General features: G+C 32.2%; 1 protein-coding gene across 1 annotated transcript in view; it reads left to right on the top strand.

Annotated features, from left to right (window-relative positions):
* The window catches only part of celf2 (cugbp, Elav-like family member 2), a 430,922-nt gene that overhangs the window by 88,468 nt on the left and 322,041 nt on the right, over positions 1-20,413 (top strand). The window contains exons 4-5 of the mRNA XM_073945704.1: positions 5,511-5,595; positions 8,269-8,318. The gene's annotated coding sequence lies outside the window, so the exon portion shown is untranslated. The remainder of the gene's footprint in view (positions 1-5,510; positions 5,596-8,268; positions 8,319-20,413) is intronic.

Here is a 20,413-nt window from a genome sequence, read left to right as displayed (position 1 = left end):
TGGACAGGTGTACCTAATAAAGGCTGGTGTGTTAATGAATATGTGTTACACTGGATGACAAAGGTTTCTTGAAACAGATGTTAAAAAAATAATAAGCACACATGTACCAATAATAAACTTCTCAGTCAATAGCCAATTATTCCAATTTATATCTGATGATAATGATAGTTGTTTTATGTTTTCTTTTTGATTAATCCTTATTAATTACACACAATTTTTATTTAAAAAATGCAGATAAATACTTTGCTGTCTTCCTTTTTTTGTGGGTGAGCTTGTTTTGGTTGAGTTCATTTCAGTTAATTTCATATCAAAGTAATTGGTCTTAGTCATAAACAGAAAACACGTTACCCAAATTAACAGTCTTAACTCATTAACAAAATTTTGAAGATTTAATTAACTTTTTTCCAAGTTTTTAATTAACTTTTAAATAAACTTCACTTTTCAATAGTGCCTAGCAACTCTTTTAGCGAATGTAAAATAATTAAATTATTAATTAATAATAATAAAAAAACATTTATTATACTTTTAAATTTAGAAAGTTTAAGTTTAACACCTATTGACAAAAGTATTATATAATGAAACATCTGCTTTTTTTCAATATGACACCTAGTAAAAAGTTAGCTTGACAAAAGAAAATAAATTATTCACCACACTCCAAAAAAAAAAAAAAATCCAATAATATGTTTAGTTTTGGTATTTTAAGTTTAAACTTGTGTTTATTTGTTGGGCCTCACAGCATGTAGGTCACAGCTGATTCAGTTGGCATTTCTGTGTAGAGTTTGCATGTTCTCCTCGTGTTCATGTGGGTGCTCTGGTTTCCCCCACAGTCCAGAAACATGCGCTATAGGTGAATTGAATAAACTAAATAGGTCATAGTCAACACAATCTCACGGCAATTCGTAACTTTTTCATTTAGGGGCTAATTCGTATGAATTCGTACGATCTAATTCGTACAATTTAGTACGATTTGCTTATTCCCCAATGACGGTTGGGGTTAGGGGTGGGGTCAGGTGCCACGCCTCCTTTTTAAAATCGTACCATTTCGTACGACTGAACTCGTACGAATTCGTACGAATTAGCCACTAAACTGGCAAAACGTAAAATACTTACGTTTTCTCGTGAGATCAGGCTGTCATAGTGTATGTGTGTGAATGAGTGTGTATGGATGTATCCCAGTACTGGGGTGCAGCTGGAAGGGCATGCACTGTGTAAAAAAGTATGCTGGATAAGTTGGCGGTTCATTCCGCTGTGACTAAGCTTAAGGAAAATTCATGAATAAATGAGTTTATTTGTTTGTGATTTTTTTCATGACTAGCAACTAATAAATGACTACATTTAATGTAATAATAATAATAATAATAATAATAATAATAATAATTTAATAATAATAATGCAGGTCAGGAAAATAAATTAACCATTTCTGAAAAAAAAAAATAAAAATAAACATTTTAAATAAAAAGTTAAATTAAAAGTTAAAGTTAAATGTTTTATTGAGATGGAGTGTTGGTAATTGTGTGAGTGTTGGTCAGATTGGGTAGCTGCACATAAAGAAATAAAGATTAGGACCTGTTAAAAAAGATATAAGACCTTCGACACATTATTTCAGTAGATTTAAGACTTTTAAGGCCTAAATTTTAGTTTTTGAGATTTAAGACATGTTAAGATTTTTTTAAGGCACCGTGGATACACTGTATAATACAAAGTATAAGCAAACATGTAAATGTTTATGAGACTATGAGTCAAGATATATCGCTAATTTTAATATAAAATACACGTTTTGAGTTTAGATGACAATCAGTCAATCAGAATTATTAGCCCCCCTTTGATTTTTTTTTTTTCAAATGATTTCCATTTGATGTTAAACAGAGCTAAGCAAATTTTTAAAGTATGTCTGATAATATATTTTTTTTTTGGAGAAAGTTTGATTTGTTTTATTTCGGCTAGAGTAAAAGCAGTTTTTAATTTTTTTCAAAACTATTTTAAGGTTAAAACTATTAGCCCCTTTAAGCTATATATATATATATATATATATATATATATATATATATATATATATATATATATATATATATATATATATATATATATATATATATATACACACACACACACACACACAGTTGAAGTCAGAAATATTAGCCCCCTTCAATTTTTTTTTTCTTCTTTTTTAATTATTTTCCAAAATATATTTAACAGAGCAAGGACATTTTCACAGTATGTCTGATAATATTTTTTTCTTCTGAAGAAAGTCTTATTTGTTTTATTTCGGCTAGAATAAAAGCAGTTTTGAATTTTTTATGTACCATTTTAGGGACAAAATTTTTAGCACCTTTAAGCTATATTTTATTCTCGATAATCTATAGAACAAACCACTGTTATACAATAACTTGCCTAATTCCCCTAACCTGCCTAGTTAACTTAATTAACCTTAAGCCTTTAAATGTCACTTTAAGCTGTATAGAAGTATCTTAAAATATCTAGTAAAATATTATTTACAGTCACCATGGTTAAGATAAAATAAATTAGTTATTAGAAATGAGTTATTAAAATTATTATGTTTAGAAATGTGTTGAAAAAATGTTCTCTCCAGAAATTGGGGGAAAAAAATAAACAAACAGTAATAATTTAGGGGGGCTAATAATTCTGACTTCAACTGTATATATATATATAATTAATCTATTCTCATACTTGGTTTGGGAGCTGGGGCTATTCTATGCAAACTGTGGTGACTTTCACCTTGATATTTTAGAGCAGATGTATACCTGACCGGTGAGCCATCTGACAAAAAAGTGCCCTTCTGAATCAAATGAGCAGGATGCCTGACTTTTACTGCAGTTCACTTTAACTGATGAACATTTCAATCGTGCCGCCATGACAAAATTGGGTATTAGACGCAAATAAGGAGTAAGGACTGGTAAGAGTTCTTTACTGACAGCTGTGTGTGTGGATCTTGTCTGAAAGTATGGCGAAAAGTCCTACTTGACGGTATTAGTTTGATCGCGGTGCTTACTTCAATAATTCCACTAATATATGCATACTCGACGTCTTAATTCTATTTCTGTTTAGTTCATTTATGACTTTAGTTAGATTAAGGTAATCAAAAATCGCAGTTTCAAGCTTATGTAGGCCTATAGTTTAAAATTCATGTTAAACTGAATGAAAAATTAGTAAACACAAGTACATCTTATTTTCATCACCAACTACCATAGTAGAACCGTTTCTCAAGCAGTTTGTGATGCATTTTTGGAAACAGGAGATTAGCCCCTGATTTAAAAATATATATATATTTATGCCCACCTATAATATACCCCTGGCAAAAATTATGGAATCGCCACTCTTGGAAGATGATCTTTCAAATGTTTAATTGTGTAGAAAAACAATCAACACTTTTTCACATGTCGGGAGTGTCTGTATTGTCTCCATGTGCTCTCTGTTTCTGTCATGTGACTCCTTTGTTCTGTTTTCCCGCCGTTTGTTAATGTTCATGAGTTTCACCTGTGTTCCCCTTATTGGTAATTAGTTCAATCATGTCCCTGTATTTAAACCACTGAGTTTGTTTAGTTCCTCGTCTGGCATTGTATTGTCATCTCTCGATGTCTCTTCTGCGTGTATATGGTCCAGTGCCTGTAGTAAGTGTCTTTGTTAATAAATGTGTGGTTTTGATAAGTCCTGTGATTCTCTGCATTTGTGGAGTGAGCAGTCGTGACACATACATGCCACAAAACTATTTCCATTCAACTGTCCAACCTTCTGGCTATATGAAACACATAAGACAAAGAAAGAACGGTGCAGTCAATTACAACTGTTTTTACAGATCAAACAGAGGAAGGAAAAAAATGGAATCATACACATCCGAGGAAAAATTTTATGTAATCAGCATTTACTTTAATATTTTCTTTTCTTTCTGGAGTAAGTTTTATTTCTTTTCGTTTGACTGGAATAAATATATATATATTTTTAAAGCATTTGTTTAGGTCGATATTATCCCCCTTACGAATTATTATAATTTTTTTTATTTTTTTTTTTCCAAAGAACAAACCACTGTAGCTTTCCTAGTTGAACTAACTTACCTAGTTAAACCTTTAAATTACACTCACTAATACTATAATAGTCTCTTGGAAAATTATTTAGAAAAATATAATTATCTGTCTTGTCATAGATATGGAATTTAGCTATTAGAATTTAGTTGTTAAAAACAGCCATATGTCACGAGAACATGTAAGTATGTTCTGTTTAGTGGCTAATTTGTGCAAATTCATCCAAGTTCAGTCATAATAATTTGTTTGATTTTTAAAAAAGAAAAAGAAGCCGTAACACCCAACTCCACCCCTAAAACCAACTGTCATTGGATGATGAGCAAATCGTACTAAATTAAACAAATTAGATCATTAGATCAACAAGTTGCTATAAATTAGCCACTAAATCAACATTTTTAATGAGAAAAGCTCACCTGGTGCATTGACTGTGCTGTCTGTCTATAGCTCCCTGCAATGTTATTTTTGACAGCAAATTTTGATTTAGTTTTAGTATTGGCCTTTTGATTAAAATTCCATTTTAGTTTAGTCTTATTTTAGTCTTCTGATTAATTTTAGTTTCAGTCGACAAAATTTGATAAGATAAGATTACCTTTGTGTGAATTTCAGGATGATTTCCTGGTATGCTGATAGATTTATTGTTTTTATAAGCAATTTCCTCATATGGTTTACGTTATTTCGTCTTGAAATCTAAAGTGAATCTTTCTTGTAATCAAATCCAGCGTCTACTGTGGAGCAGTTATCTATCATGCATCACACATCAAGATTAATTCTGATTTGATATTTTCCAAAAAACGTCCCTCAATCACAGTCTTGTCTTGTTTTTTATTAGTCAATTAGTCAAAATGTCAGCATTTTTTTATTTTAGTTGTCATCATCGCCTAAATTTTATGTAGTTTTCATCTAGATGTTGTTAATAGAAACTGGTTCATTACGAAAATTATGTCGAAAATACTTATCGTAAAGGAGTCAGACCTTTAACTTTTGTTTTATTATGTTAAAACTGTAGTGTCTGTCTGTCTATCTATCTATCTGATATATCTGATATATCTAGCTATCTTGTGGCCATATAGCATACCATTTGTATTTCTTCAGTTTTACTAAAGTGTTATATTATTAGTGTAATAAATTCATAATTTGTTTGTGGTTAACATGACTTGACAACAAAAATGTAATGTAATTTTACCATTCTATTCATCATGTCATAGAAATGGAAATTAGTTATTAGAACTTAGTTGTTAAAATCTGTTGTAAGTCCACCTGGTGCATTCACTATGCGTCTATAGCTCAGTCGAATTTATTTTATAAAAGAAAGTCTGTCCTGTTGTGTGTGTGACTCAAACCTGGTTTTAATGGGACCTGCGGCTACTGAATTCCATTTCAACACCTTTCATTCACATTCTTTTAACATCCGCCCACCGTCTAGCATTGCAGAATTAAGGTCTACACTTTCTTCCTTTCTGTTTCTGTCTGCAGCTCTTGTTCTTCATGTTGTGGTCTTGACCTGGCGTGCTTTGAAGGTTTTATGGGACTCCGTGTTTGGATCACACAGCTGTTGGAGGTTAGTATTCTGGGTCATAAAGAGAAACGGTGCCTTCCGTAACCCGGTGTTACCTTTTAATACCCTCTCTGGGTCTTTCTGTAGAACAAGCGGTTTTGAAAGGGCTAGGAAGTCACAACTGGGTCTAAAACAGCTAGAAAAGACAACCTGTCACAGTTGGGAAGATGACGTGTGGGTTTGTAAGTGCGGGTTTACATTCAGACAAAATGTCCTTGCTTTTATTAGATCTTTTCAATGAACCTATTTGTATTGAAAAAAAAAACATAAATAATAGACCACTTATCATAAGAGAGTCAGACCTTTAACTTTTTTTATTATGTTAAAACTGTAGTTCTATCTATCTATCTATCTATCTATCTATCTATCTATCTATCTATCTATCTATCTATCTATCTATCTATCTATCTATCTATCTATCTATCTATCTATCTATCTATCTATCTATCTATCTATCTATCTTGTAGACATATAGATGTCTTGGCATACAATTTACAGTATCTCAGTTTTACTGAAATATTATATGAATAGTGTAATAAATTCATGATTTGTTTGTGGTTAACATGAATTGACAACAAAAAAACATGTAATTTTTCCATGCTATGTTCTTTCTATTCATGTCTGTCTGTCTGTTTTTCTGTCTGTCTATGTATTTATGTTTTGCTTGTTTGTTTATTATTTTTTACTGATTCTGAAAAATTATCCTAAATATAAATATGTAAAACTAATTAGAACTTGTGTATACATTCACCATCCACTTTATTAGGTCGTCTTGACCTTGTCTACATGCATTGAGTTGCTGCCATGTGATTGGCTGATTAGAAATTTGCGTTAACAATCAGCTGCACCTAATAAAGTGAGTGTACATTTATTAATGAGTGGGGGGAAATGGGTATCAAATGCCCTTAGGTCAAACAACATAATACTTTAAAAAGAGTTTGCTTATGCTTTGTAATATGCAGGGTATCTGTGGGGTTTTAAAATGTCGTAAAACTCTTAAATCTACTAAAATATAGTGTGGTAGGTTTTAAATCTTTTTAACAGGTCTTAATTTCCTTTTTTTATGTATAGCTACCCAGTCTTGCCAACATTAATATAATTACCAACAATTCATCTCAATAAAACTTTTAACTTTTTATAAAAAAAAAAAAAATCATCATGAAATCATTTTATTATTTTCCTGACCTGTATTATTATTATTATTATTATTATTATTATTATTATTATTATTATTATTATTATTATGCATTAAATGTATTCAATTTTAATATTTTTTGATAGCGCAAGTAAAAATCTTTTTCCAATATTCAAAAAAAAAGGTGCTTAGTGTTTCGCCCTGTACAAGTCCAAAATTTATATTCATACTGGTCTTAAAAATGTCTTAAAAAGTCTTAAATTTAACTTGCAGAAACCCTGTAATAAAATTTATACAACATTAAATGGTTGAATTCAATAATGAAAGTATTGTTTTACCTTTAAAATCGCCTGATGGCTTTTTTTTTTTCTAAACAAATCTCATATTTCTAAACAATTCAAATAAAAACAATAAAAGTGTCATGTCTCCTTTTAGATAGCACTAAATGCTTTTCTGTGTGCGGGCCTGCTCAGAGCGCCAAATCCGTTGTTTTATGTAACAGATATCCCTTTATAGATTCCATCATTAAACCGTCTGGATTACATAAGGAGTAGCTTTTTCCTCGGCCCTCTGTGCTTGCTGATAAACTAGGTTGTTTGGTGGGACAGAGTTTGCCAAGCCTGTTATCGCCACTCCAGTACAAGCGCCAGGAAGAAGGCATACCAGTGGAGACAGTTGCCATGGTAACATTGCTACTGGTGGCAGCCGTGGGATGTAGAGGACATTAGAGAGAGAGAGGGAATATAGAGACGCGTAAATGTATACCTTGACTTAGAACATGTTTAAAACAAACCATTAAATATTAATATATACATTCATAATTTCCAAATGTTTCAGCAGTCAAAAAATTATTAGAAAGTGTAGAGACATTTCTTATAAATTATTTCAATGCTTATGCAGAAACAGGACATCTGTAGTCTCACACGGGCATCTGTAAAAAAGAAAAAGCTGGGTTCCACACTATTTCTTCATGGTGCTCTAAGACAAATTGTTTAAGGTAACTTTATTGTTTTTACAGAGTTAAGTGGACTAATCATTAACCAATATAATTATCCCCTAAAATCTCAAGATTTGTGTCGCTTCAACTCATTAAAAGAAGTATTTTGATTAAGCAGCTCACATACTTCTATTTTTCAGTCTCTTCCACAGTTCTGTAGCTTGGTTTTCACCCAAAGATGCTACAGAAATTTGATTTTTGCACAAAACTGAAATATCAAACAAAAAATTTGCAAGCAGTTTTTTTAGTGGCTTTTGTGCATCACAACACTATTTACATTTGCACAACAGTTAATACAATTCTCAAAACAATTAGTAAAAACTGCAAAACCTAGTTGATAACCTGCAAAAGCGCGTCACTTGCTCAAAATGGATAGCTCATTCCTCAAAAGCAAAGTATTCATGTCTATGAAAGTGTCACTAAGATGAAAATCCTGATGACATTATGAACAAGATAGTCAAATGGCTTTGTCATGTTTTCATCATGACAGTTTACTAAGTTTACAAAATTTGACTAAATTTACTATTTTTTTTCCTCCAACCAGAGCAAATGCGTGACTGCCGTCTGTGTGTGAAAGTCTTACTAGCCAATTGAGTGAGTACACTTTTATTCTACCCAATCAGAATTGCACAAACAAACTATGTCGAAAGCCCACAATAAAACAAACAAACAGGAAAATGCGGACAAGAGGTATGATTTTTGCATCTGCTGCTTTAGAAGCATTAATGGACTAATTAATATAAAAAAAAAACAATGTGTCGATAATATGGAAATATTTAGGTTTCAAAGTCACACGAGAAAAGACAACAAACAGCACCTAATTAAGCACCACAGGTGGCTATATGAGGAGTGTCTTGCTAAAAAGTAAACTAAAAGTATTGCCAGTGACACTCAATCTAGTAGCTAGCAACACCAAAGTACTTTTTCAGAATACTCATTACTATTTGCTCAAGAGAGAATAAAAAATGTGTTTAATTTCTGAATATTTATAAACAAATTTGAATAAAAGTTGGAGTTATTTAGTATCTTTTCAGTTCTTTTTTAAACGAACACCCACTGCATTTTAGCAGTAAGAAGCTGCTATACAGAATATTAAGCTAAAGCTTGACTACAAAATTAAATTGCAAATCAAAAGCGCAATATCTGTTAAAAAAAATCGCAATTAGATATTTTCCCCAAATCACACAGCCCTTCTAGTGACTGTTATTGCTTAAGCCAAGATTTCCTGTTCATTATTGTATTGTTTAGATCAGTAGAACCGCTTTACTGTACCTGTTTTGCTCTGTAACATGTGTATTGTCCTGCATGAAAAAGTCTGTCAGATTGAGTGACTTTAGCAAACACTTTTGGTATAATTTTGCTTCAATTTAACTACAAGCATAATGTTTTGCATTGAGCCCAGTTAAATGAATATTGCTTTCATCCCTAATGTGATCTTTGGTCCACACAACAAGCCTCTCAGCAAAGGTTAGTCTAGACTTTTTATTCTTTCCCTGATGAAGGTTTGGTCACTGCAAGGCTTTCAAGTGTAAAGATGCAATATTCTCGAAATCACGGAAATTACCAGCTTCTCTGTCTGTAGATGAAAGGCTTGTCACTTTGCCCTTCATTTGGTCATTCTGCTATTTGTGGGTTTCAGTCACCATGCATAGTCAATGTAAACTGGAAATTAAAGAGGATTGGTCACATAATTAATATAATTACCACCACTGGCCAGGTTAATATAAATAGATGGGGTCTGAAATACAACTTAATGCATCAAGTAACTCTCTACATATATACATGTATGATCTTCAAACTATCCAACCATTTCTTTCCCCAATAAATTCTAATGTAAATTGTATTTAGTCTTTATTATCATTATTATCATTAACACAGTTATGTTATCAGGCACCCTTATAAGTTACTTAAAAACACTAGCCGTTACTTGACTTAGCTGGCAATAATACAAGTTTCTGGCATCAGTGTCTTGTTGACATTTTATTTACATTGTTTGCTGATTTTATTCAACTAAACTAGCATAGTTCTAGATCTTTGTGCAAGTTGGTGGTATATTGCCCTATATGGTCAGTGCAGTAAGTGACTGTATTTTCATCAATAATGTTACTTGTTCAGCACAAAAGTTCGTAAAATACAAAAATGTAAAAAACAAAATCTTACCTATGAAATGTTTCACTTTTATGCAGTTTTCTTTTTTTGCTCGTTATTACACCAGTAAACAATGCAAAAGTCCAGCATCTTCACATTAAATTTAGTCTGGACTAATGAATTCTGTCCTCGGAGCACTCTACAAATGTGGCAGCGGTATTGAGGCATGGTCTGAGTGCGTATGTGATATCTAGTGTCTATGATACTTTGTCATTATGCATTTTTCTATATATTTGCGTTTAAATGGGTAAATTTCTCCCAAGTGAATCTTGAGCTTTTTCTGATGGTGCGTCTCAAAGGAGATTGTCCTATGTTCACATTTCTACTTTTGTTTAGTTTGTTCTTTGTGCTATGCAGTGTTGTATTTTCTTTTCTGCATCACAATTCTGTCAACAAATTACAATACAAACAGCAGTATATAAATACATACATACATGCATACATGCATACATACATATATACATGCATACAAACAAACAAACAACATCCCTGCAGAGTACAAGTTATATTGACAACATGACTAACAAATTTGACCATACAAGTCATTTATCCATACACAATGACACTAGGACTTGTCATTCTGATGGCACTGACATGTTCATTGACACAGAAATTTAGGTCCCGTTTACACTAATCTGTTTTAGTTTTAAAACACAAAAGTTTTGCTATGGTCACGCCCTCCATCCCCACTACCCCAGAATTTTAGAGTCCTGAAAATGGGCCAATTTTTGTTTTAAAAATGCTGCTGCTTTGTGTCAGTGTGGATGGGACAATAAAGAGACATTTGAAAGTGGTGGCATGGCTACAGACATTCACCTATCTGATCTGAGCTTTTTTCTCAATATTAACTGCACAAAGTTTAGTCTTGCACCCTTTTCTTAAGTTCAGATTTTACAAGTTTGATATGGAAAACAAACTCCAGAGGAAACATTGGATAAATCTTCAAAGGGAACAGTTTACTTTATAATCTCATTCACATTCCCCTCACTACATTCTCACTCTCTCTACAATAAAATGGAAACATGGTATAAGGAAATGCCTATTTTAATTTTGATATTAACTGCTTAACAGACACCAGAAATGTTAAGGCATCGTGTAGCTACTTATTTATATGATCGTCATCTTCGCTATATGCACATTTATAACAAAACATAACCTAAAACACAGCCTAACTGCCACTTTTCATTTTCATTGAAAAATACAAAACATACCCTGTCTCTTTTGTTGAATATCAGTTTTAATAATTAATAATGGCCATTATAAAAGTATAACATACAATAAGTTTTTACAATATGGCAGTCAGTCAAATGTGCAGAATAAGTATACATGGTTACATTGATATAATAATGTATTTAATATAATTAACCTGAGAACAAGTAATAGATTCAAAAGACCAAAGAGTCATTAAATAGAGACAAGAATAATTAAAAATCATGTTTAACAACTATAGTGAGATGATATTCAGCAGAAGATCCATGATGGACTGTCCGACGTGCGCTGCTCTCAACTGTGGAGGTGTGCTCAAAGCACCCGCTGACTGCCTGGAGCTCAGACGGGCACAAATGCCATTTTAAAACTAAAACCTATATATTTTAGTATTAACTGGGCCTTTGTTTTGAGAGATGAACTAAGGGTGAGCAAGAAACTGGCTTTTGCAAGTAATCCCTAGAGTTTTGCTATTTGTACACTTGTTTTGAGAATTGCACTTACTATTTTGCAAATTTCAATTCTGATCTGAGAAATGTACCAAAGTGACTGAGAAAGACTGCAATTTATGGATGTATCTGATTAAATTACCCAGATAACACTGAAATGTAGAAATGTCATCTAAACAAGAGCATGTTGTGACCCACTTGTCAGCAATAACAAAAAAGAAAGAAAGAAGATAACCACCATATGCAGTTTTCTTCACACAAGAGCAATGACATTAGCCTTAACATGGGCCAAATCCTCTGACAACCCATAATTCCACTTCTTCAGTATGGCACTCTGGAAACACGTCTGATGTTTATGTGTGATTATAGTTATCTTAGTATCATAAATTCCGTGAATACAGGAGGTGAGGAAAGATCGCATACATGTGTGTGTGCATGATTGAACATTTTCTGAATTTTCTGTGCTCGTAAGACAATCAAAAACCACAAATGCAGAAAATAGTCTTGACGCTTTCTAGGCCAGTATTTCTATGAAGTAGCTAAAAATAAATGCTGCAATATGGCAGCAACAAATCAACCTTAAACGCTATTAACATCTGAAGGCCGAAAACAAATAGCTATAAAAAATGAATGGGGGAAAACACTGTCTGGATAATATTTTTGTTATAGTTGCCTTTTTCTTTTTTATTGTATATTTTTATTTTACAGAGCCAATAAAGATTTGACAGGGAAAAGGATAAGAAAAAGGTATTATACCAGACTTCAACCTACATTTCCGAGCCACATCTCCATTGTGGAAAATTGTGGGGAAAAACATACTTCAAAACAAACAAGCACATTTATTTACTCGCAAGATGAGCTCTTTATCTTTTTAGCTTCATCTTGTTTTGTTTTTTGTTTGTTGATATGGTTTTCAGTCGAAAAAGTTTTGACTGTTTTGGAAGGGAAAGTGGACAGTTCATCTGTGATGTTGAAAGAGCTCGAGATGCAATGGCAATTTACATAAAAAGAGTAACATTAAAGTTGATGAATTTGATCAAATTGACACTGAAAATTGAGATTCATATACATAAATGTATAATCTCAATAAATAAGCTTTCCCGTGATGTATGTTTATATATATATTATATATTATAATTATAATATTATATATTATAAATATATTATAATTATATATATATTATATTATATATTATATATATAATTATATATATATATATATATATATATATATATATATATATATATATATATATATATATATATATATATATATATATATATATATATATAATTATTAGCCCCCCTGTTTATTTTTTCTCCAATTTCTGTTTAACAGAGATATTTCTTTTCAATACATTTCTAAACAAAATAGTTTTAATAACTCATTTCTAATGACTGTTTTTTTTTTTTTTTTTTTTTTTTTTTTTTTTTTTTACCTTTGCCATAATGACAGTACATAAAATTTTACTCTATATTTTTACGACACTTTTGTACAGCTTAAACATTTTAAGGATTAACTAGGTAATTAGGTTACATATATATGATACAAATATATGATGAGACCTGAGGGTGCAAAATAAGTCTAAATATTGATAAAAATCTGTAGAACACATATTGTTAAAAGATTTTATAAAAAAATCACTTCTGATTCAGCAGAACTAAACCTTTACACACACAACTTACTTTGGTAACACTTTAGTTTAAGTAACAATTCACACCAATTACTATTGATTGTTATCTGTCTATTATTTGGACATTAACTTTTTATTTACACTCATAAAGTACTATCTCATTTTACATCATTTTTCCTACCTAATACCTAAACCCAACTACACTGTAAAAAAAAAAAAAAAAAAAAAAAAAAAAAAAAAGTTGACTCAACCTAAAATTTTAATGCAACAAACTTCAGGACATTTCTAAGTTGACTCAATTTTCAACCCAATTACTGCACTTGACTGATTTAAGTTGAATGAACTCAAAATGTCCTGAGGTCTGTTGCATTAAAATCTTAAGTTAATAAGATTTAAATGCTAATAAGTAGTTTCTTGAGTTAAATGGTTTGAACTAGTAGTTTGTTAATTGTATGAATTGTGCGTCAAATGAAGTGTTTCAAAAATTCTATATTTGACCTTTCACATTGCATATAATTTGCTCTCATTCAGAGATGAGGTTACATTCTAAGCTGAAGTCACATCTGACCTTAAACATTTCACAGAACTCTGACTCATGTCTCATTGTTGGCTGAGCTCACTATTCTTTAAAGAGAAGTCATTTAGGAATTTTTGTCACTTACTCTCATGAACTTTGAGGCATTTTCCTACTCGTCCTGCTTGAGTTTTAAGTCCTTAGTGAAAACTTTGTATTCTTGCACCATAAGTCCATAACATCTGAGTCGTTCAAACATTGATCAAATGTGTTGTCTTTCAGGGTATCTCTCTGGACATCATCATCTGAATAATCAGTGATTTTTGTTTTATTATTATTTGCTTATATACAAACTTATCGCTGTCTTTAGAGTTTAAATTAAGCTAACGCACTAGAGGTCTGCATTCCAGTGGCTGTACCACAGGAACCTCTAAAGTGCACAACCTCAGAATATGTGGTAGCCATAGCGGATTGTTAACACTGTGAAATAAAGAAGTCGATAACCAATCAGAGGTGCTGTTACAAGCCATTGCTAAAAGCAAATCAGTTGTGTTGATGCAAGACAGGTGTGTTGTAAGACTCTCAATTGGCTTACATCTGTAACAACATTGTGTGGAAAAAAAATATCCTGAGAGGGGAAATATATTATTATTATTATTATTATTATTATTATTATTATTATTATTATTATTATTATTATTATTATTATTATTATCATCATCATTATTTATTTATTTGTTTGTTTGTTTGTTTGTTTGTTTGTTTGTTTGTTTGTTTGTTTGTTTGTTTGTTTGTTTATTTTGCCACCTCTTAACCTTAAAAAAAAATTTGTAAATCCATAAAATATATATATTTTTAGATACCGAACTTGAGTGTGTAATTACAAAAGAGCAGGAAACGGAGAACAAAGGTCTTGGTGTATTTCATAATATGTTTGTTTGTGATTTTGTTGCAACCACTTTTTTAACAAAAATGTATATATTTAATAATTACTGCAGGAAACTTACTAAAAAATTCATGCATTATATTTACTTTGTTTTCTACTAATGATTTTTGACATGAGGAAAATCGATAAATTTTGACCCATACATATTATTTTTGACTTTTTAAATGTAATTATATCTGTGTAAATTGCAACTGGTATTGTGGCCCGGGTCACAAATGTAACCCTATTTTTATAACAATCCAGTTCAGAAGAGCAGTCGGAGATTGCCTAAATGGCACTCCTGATGGTGTGGTTACCATTAAGGGTGCCAGCAGGGGTTAACTGCTGAAGCTAATCAGCCAAACTTCAACCCCTACTAGAAAATCCAACCTTAGTTAGGTCTTTCTTCAAGGTCCAGAAACTGTGGACCACCTCATGTGTGGGGGCTATTTTTCCAGCTGTCCTTTCATATCATCATAGCACATGAGAAAGAGGACATGATACAGAGTGGAAACTGGGCAACAGTCGCTGCTAATAACCTGCCAAACAGAGAAGCTCAAACTAGTTTCTTGTTGTCAGGCTGCATTAGTTGAAGCCCCAGATAGTGGATCTGATGACGTGAGGTGGCACCTCTTTTGGGATGGCTGTAATTCCAGGCATATGGATCTCTTCCAGTACCTCTTAAAATCAAGAAGAGTGTGGTTTCGGCTTCTGATGTCCAGCTATTTCAGCCTTGCAGTTTTATTTATTCATTTTTTATTTTTTGGTGTTTTTTTTTTTTTTTGGTTGTTTCTACAGTACCTGCATGCAAACTCCTGGTACATGGCAGGGCTTCTGTGTGATAGTGGAGTTTTGATGATGGCATATTTTAGATTTAGTGACTCACCAAGAGGTCTGTGTGAATTTAGCCATTTCAGTTTTTGTTTTTTGGTAACCTTCCTGTTGACTTATGGCTTAAAAATGACCTAGACACAATTTTAACAGTAAAAAAGAATAAGAAAGAAATAGTTTAGTAACTTTTTCTAAATTGATGTCTCAATATTAGGAAAAAGTTAATATTTTTATGAAGACTTTACACATTTAGGTTTGTCAACAGTTGTCTTTTGGGTTAGGGTTAGCTAAAGTGACCCAAATGACAATTGTTGTACCCTTAATGTCTAAAGTCTTCATAAAAATATGGAAAAAGAATATTCACCAAACTAGAAAATGAACAAACTTCAAGATTGTAAGGGTTATCCTAACCCCAGTACTTAATTTGAGCTGGAACTTGCTGGATCCTGTTCCAGAAAATGTCAGATATTTGTGTTTTGTGTTCTGGTATTTATTTTAATTGATTCGGAATTAACTGATGCATGGTAAAAAAAAAATGTGTTGTGCAAAAGAGAAAGAGTGGAAGCGAAGGCTTAATTAAATTAAAGCCAGTTACGTTTAATTATTGGCCCAACAATATTTTTAACCAATCATCTTTCTTACGTTTACATTCACTCTTGTTTGCTGGTGAGTTTTTAATGCACAGAGAGTAGCAAAAATAAATGGCATAGTGGCCTACCTACCCCGAGTGAATCCGATAATGAGACTGATCTAAAGAGTTCTTGAGAAGATGGAACTTTATATGTGCCTGAATCAGGATAGTAGGAGACAGAAGCGAGTCAACTCAGTCAGAAAACATGACGGTAGAGGTAACTGTGGGCTCTTCTCAAAGATTGGATTAAGTGATTCTTTTCTTTTTTTTTTTTTTACTTGTTGGAAGTGAAAAAAGATCACTGGTTTAAGCCAGCTGGGTCAGTTGGCATATCTATGTGGAGTTTTCATGTTTTCCCCGTGTTCGCTTGGGTTTCCCCTATGTGCTCCGGTTTCCCTCACAGTTCAAAGAAATGCACTATAGGTGAATTGGGTAGGCTAAATGGTCTATAGTTTATGTCTGTGAATGAAAGTGTATGGGTGTTTCCCAATGATGGGTTGCAGCTGGAAGGGCATCCGCATAAAAGATATGTTGGTTTAATGTTGGAAGTTAACTGAATGTCAGTGTTGTTAGTAAACTGAATATTGATGTTTTATAAGATTTATGTTTGTAGCTACATGTTTGTTTTTATCCATGATTGACCCATATATGGCACAAAATTATTAAAGACCATTCAGAAATGTGATGCTCTTTTTTGTGCTATCACCGTTTAATGATGTCATGTCCTGGGAAAACTGAAATTGTGAAGTGGACGTCGGTCACAGTCATTTTTAAGTATTTGTTTTGCTCCGGAAACCATTCAGGTACAAATTAAACACTGCCTAACTCTAGCCCTAACCCACCAGCTATACAATCATTTTGAAAGTCACAAAAACTACTGGGATACACCAACACACACGCTAAACACATACACTCAAAATAAGATTCTGCTTCTTTAACTTTTTATAATTACTGTTCTGCAAAAAAAAAAAAAAAACATATGCAAATACTTTTAGCATTAGAAAATATTCTTTACTTTAGCTAAAAAGGAGTGTTGCTCAATAAAAACTCCACACTGATGAAGGAAAACCAATACATTCACAGAGTTTGTAATTAAATAAGTTTTTTTTTTCTTCTTGCAAAATAAATTTGAGGATTGAAATTAAATTTAGCTTTTATTTTTAGCTGTTTAGTGAAGGTGGGTAATTTTTTGACCTGAAGGGCGAATGGCGTATTCAGAATTCTAAGACAACATGAGAGTTAAAAGAAGAGGGGAGCTGTTTACTCGGACTTCCTTGGCTGGTTAATGGTGTGCATAGACTGTAGATGGCCCAGTACATTTCTTTTTTTGCATTTGCATAGTACTCTTTAGGCTGGGCTGTTTGGCAGCTTTGGGATTTCAGGAATATGTTGCTTTGGTGTTTTCACCATATTGAATTTCAGTAATAATCCGTTACCAATTTCCTGCTAACATTTAAGCGCTGTTGAGCACGTTCTTAAACACTGCTGATTTGCCATTGTGTTCATGTGCAAAACAGAAATGACTGCAATTGGCCATGAAGGTCATTAGTTCACCACTCTTTACCACTGCACACCGAGTGCAAACACAGATATAGGGACACTGGAGCATTTTAAAGCCACGTAGCTCAGTCAAGGCTTTAAGCTATCTGATAGCCAGGGTAATATTTTGCTATTTCTGTGTAAATTTTTGTAGAAAATCTGTGGATTTATGCTGAATGATTATATCTACTAAAAGACAGAAAATATGACTTTATAAACTATATTGTAAATAAATCATATGAACATTTTTATATTGGTCAAAAATTTTACCAAAACTATTTAAAAACGGAATAAATATAAATTTACACATATTTACACAAGTAATATTCACTCAATTATTGGCAAAAAATCTGTGAAATTGTGCTGATTTCTGCGCATGCACGTTTCATCTTGGTCTACTGACAGCTATCCAATTGTGAAAATGGCAGGTGCAAATGCCCTTGGATATAAATCTGATCATACAAACCACTTTAGGAGGTGGTCTGGGACACATTACACACAAAACTCTAAATTCCATTGTAGATCTAAATGCATATGGTTGTTGAAACCATATATCTAAATTGTACTCCTCCAAAAATGTCAATGAAACAACATGTAACATGTAATAGCATGTTATGGGCTGTATTTCATAGTCATATATAACTGCACTAATGTACAACACTCCAATGCCACCAATGGCATTTCATTGTATTTCTTAATTTTTGTTGTTAGTTTCTTTCAAATTTTCATCGGCCATTAAACGTTTGATAAAGTGTACAATTAGAATGTTACATTAATATTAAACTGCATTTAGATATAGACAAATATAGTAAGTCAAACTTTATTTATAGAGCACTTTAAAAACACAGAAGTGAGCCAAAGTGCTATACAAAAAATAAACAACAAAGTAAGCATGATAGTCTATGAAATACATAATAAATTATAGCTAAACTACCTAAAAGGGCACATAAATTGCATTAACCAGGTATTAAGATCAGGTGTCAAATGAGAGGGAAAACAAATGAGTTATAAAAGCGGACTTAAATGAGAACATGGATGAGGCCTGTCTAGTGGGCAGCAGCAAATCCTTCCAAAGTTTAAGACCCGCCACAGCGAAAGCATGATCCCCTGTAAGCTTATGCTTTGTTTTTGGAACAATCAGGAGAAGCTGATCAGCTGACCTGAGAGAACGATTTATATATATATATATATATATATATATATATATATATATATATATATATATATATATATATATATATATATATATATATATATATATATATATATATATATAAGGATACAAGATATAAGGTGGGTCAAGAGCCTTTAGAGATTTAGAAAAAACAAATAAAAGAATATTAAACTGTATTATAAAGTGATCTGGCAACCAGTAAAGTGAAGTTAACACATGGGAAATGTGGTCATATTTGTGAGTACCAGATAACAGGCGTGCTGCAGCATTTTGCACCATTTGCAAATGGGCATTCGCTGACCTGGTACTCCTCACATAGTGCATTACAGTAATCTTACAGAGTGGTCACAAAAGCATGGATCATGGTCTCAAACTGTTGTTTTGATATATTTTTGCTTTATTTTTGCTAATTGCCTTGAGCTAGATTTAACAACTGCTCTAATTTGATTGTCAAATTTAAAATCAAGTCAAATTTCACACTTAACTTTATGACTGTAGGCTTAAAATGCTGAGTTAACAAACCCAAATTGAATAGAGGAGTCCCAGCATTACTTCTTGTAATAAAACAAATGTAATGTTTGTTTTATTTACAAAGACGAAAAAATTTTGTTTTTGGAAGACTATGTCATGCACAAATTATTGTAAAATATTTAAATTAAGTTATGTCGTAATCATATTTTTGCTACAAAAAAAATGTAGGTTTCTTTTAGCTTGTAATGGCAGTAATGGTGGATCATGCATTGTAGCCAAGCAGCATTTTCATTTAATTTCCTTTAATTTTCACTCACCACACAAAGATTCACTCCAGCAAATATGTCTGATAAGCTAATAATTCATGTCTTATATCTTATTATCAATGTTGCAAAAAGTTTTATAGTGTAATTATTAATTTAAACACTGAGTAAAATTAATTATTATCAATCAATATCAATACAGTTAGGCTTAGGATATAAGTTGATTAGGGTTTCATGCAAGTTTGCACAATTACTTGAAATTAATATAGTGTAGCAAGTATAACTAGAACACCTTAAAATAAAGTGTTACCTAATTATACCATTGATTGAGCTTCGGGCAATGCACCACATCATTTGTTTGGATGGATGACACTTGATGGACTTGCAGTCGGCAACCTAACAATCCATGGCAACATCCAGGCCATATGAGGTGCACCTAATGAAGAATACTGTGACTAGAGCTTGATACTGTCCACAGGACATTCACATTCTGCCAATATCATATTCTGTCCACCATATTGTCCATGTTGTGATGGCCAGTCAGGGTATGTCAGTGGTCCAGGTCATTTGTGCAACCAGAGACATTTTTATTTTGCAACATAACCCTGAAGACACTTTCAAACTTCAACAACTTTACACGGCGCTGTACAGCTATATACAGCTATATACAGTAACAGTAACAATTTAATTTAACTGAGTAATAATAATAAAATTACATGTAACTACTATAATGTTAGGGTTAGAATGCAGGTTAGTTTTTATGGTTAGTTGTTTGTAATTGTACATAATTCTATGTAAATACTTTAGTAACTACATGGGACACACTTAACAAGGACACCATAATGGTGCCATATATACTCAAAGTATGAATATATCTAGGCATACATTATTAAGAGTTCAGTAC

The sequence above is a fragment of the Danio rerio genome, chromosome 4 (assembly GCF_049306965.1).
Source record: "Danio rerio strain Tuebingen ecotype United States chromosome 4, GRCz12tu, whole genome shotgun sequence".
Lineage (NCBI taxonomy): Eukaryota > Metazoa > Chordata > Actinopteri > Cypriniformes > Danionidae > Danio > Danio rerio.
This window is presented reverse-complemented; position numbering and strand designations above follow the sequence as displayed.